A 2,400-nucleotide genomic window follows, 5' to 3' on the forward strand; every position below is an offset into this window, starting at 1 on the left:
ATTGGCATTTCTGTGTTCATGTTCATGGAATCAACAACGTATGACATGTCGATGTCAAAATTATGTTTATATATATAAGTTCTGGGTGGTTCCACTGTTTCTCCATGCTTATTCCAATTTGTGTATGTTTGATCAATTCCATTTATGAATAGGTGATCATCTACCACATCCACCGAATGAGATATGTGGTTTACAAACTTATAATTCTATAAAAAAACCTGCCATGTACAACTCTAATGGTGAATCTCTTCTCATTTGCTTTCCCATATTGTATTAATGGTGTGTTTTTTGGTGGCTCACTGCTTACACTCCATAGTTGGAACCTAGGATTTGCCCATGGATCAGCATTCATCTTTGTTTCCATTGAACGTCAGAGTTTTTTTCACAGAAGAGGAGCAAATAAGCGAAGTTATCGTATGGTAATGAAGATGTAAGAATGACATTTTGATATAAGGGGAGGGTTTAAATGGATCATCATTCGGAGCCGAAGGGACATCGACGCAGGCCATTACTTCCGACTAATAACATGCTACAGGGGAGGTGCAAATTGAGCGACAACTATGATAATGATTACCGATATTGTGAAATACTTTAATATAATATTTACATTAATATGTATAATATTAACTAAGTGTAATATCCATACTAGCTTTTTTTTATTACAATACAAAAAATAAACTTATATTTAAATTAATAATAAATATATGAATGAATTTTTTAATTCAAATGGGTAAGGGTTGACCAATATTAGGTCACGTACGGGTGTTGGGTATAATATGGGTATGGGTTGCAGGTGGTCGGGTGTTGGCACGGGTTGACCAATATTAGGTCATGTACGGGTGTTGGGTATGGATTAGGACCAAAAGGGGTTATAATATGGGTATGGATTGCAGGTGGTCGGGTGTTGGCACGGGTTGACCAATATTAGGTCATGTACGGGTGTTGGGTATGGGTTAGGACCAAAAGGGGTTATAATATGGGTATGGGTTGTAGGTGGTCGGGTGTTGGCATGGGTTGACCAATATTAGGTCATGTACGGGTGTTTGGTATGGGTTTGGATTTATGACATACAAATGATTATAAAAAATTATTAAGCCAACTAGACCTTAGTATTTTTTTTTATATAATAGTATTTTTCCATTGTATATATATTTTTTAATTTAAATTTTTTTATTTCAAATAGTCATATAGTTTTATCCTAAAATTAAATTGTTAAGTTAGAAGGACCAAATATGTAATATTTATATTTTACAAAATAAATCATAATAATGTTTGAAAAGGCAGAACATGTTTCTAAACCACGATTTTTGCTTCTCATCGTGTGGGATTACTATCAGATCAAAATTTGGAAAACATTTGAATTCGTCAAACGAATTTAAACAAAACTAATGGGAGGCAAAAAAAATTTCGTATGGTTTTTGGGCTCCAAATCAAAATGGGAAATCATCATCTATCTCACCGCCAAAACTATGAAGATCAACCCATCGGATCAAGGAAATTCCGGTAATGTTTTGGTAACATCCATCAATTTAGGACGTATTAATTCATTTTAATATTTAATAGACCGTCATTTATTACACGATTGTTTTGTTTAGTGTTAGGTTATATCCCAAAAGGATCATAATTCAGTTCATCATTCATCGAGCTTTCTACTGTAAGTATATTGTTTGTGTATTATGTCATTGTTATTGATTCTATTGATTACAGATCATGCATAACATGCAATTTTGATTCTTCATATTGGTGTGCTTGTTGCACACCAACTGTTCGATGAAATGTTTATATGAGCAATTGTCTGTAATATTATTTAGTCATACATTTTCATTAAATATATAAATAATCAAACTTATTTACAATCTTTTTTGTCAACAGAAGAATGATGGAGATTAACAAGGAACGACATGAGGATATCCCCGACTATGATACAGAATATGAGCAAGACGATGGAAACCAAGAATATGATTCGGAGACGAAAGATGGTGAAAATAAAGACATTCACTACAATAGCCATTCAGATTCGGAAGAAGAAATCTAGAAAACAGTTCCTACAAGGTCAAATAGGAAGAGGGGCATGACTCTATTACCAAAGCTGAAGACTGAGTATGTTAATTCTGGTAGTAGAAAAAAACATGTCAGGTTTGATGAATTCGGTAAGTTTACAGGGAAGAATAATGCAGTCTTTGTTAGTTATTTGGGTGATCTTGTCCGCGAGAAAGTGGGATTAAGTGCTCTTTGCTAGAAAAAAGTTAAACCGGAAGTAAAGGAAAAACTATGGCAAGAAATTACAGTAAATATTTTCTTCACTTTTTTAAACTGCATATCATATTATATGTAAAAATCAAGTATTAAATACAAACATATTCATTGTTGTTTTGTTTTAGCGCTATTTTGAAGTTCATG

This window comes from Lactuca sativa, chromosome 8 (genome assembly GCF_002870075.4).
Source record: "Lactuca sativa cultivar Salinas chromosome 8, Lsat_Salinas_v11, whole genome shotgun sequence".
NCBI lineage: Eukaryota > Viridiplantae > Streptophyta > Magnoliopsida > Asterales > Asteraceae > Lactuca > Lactuca sativa.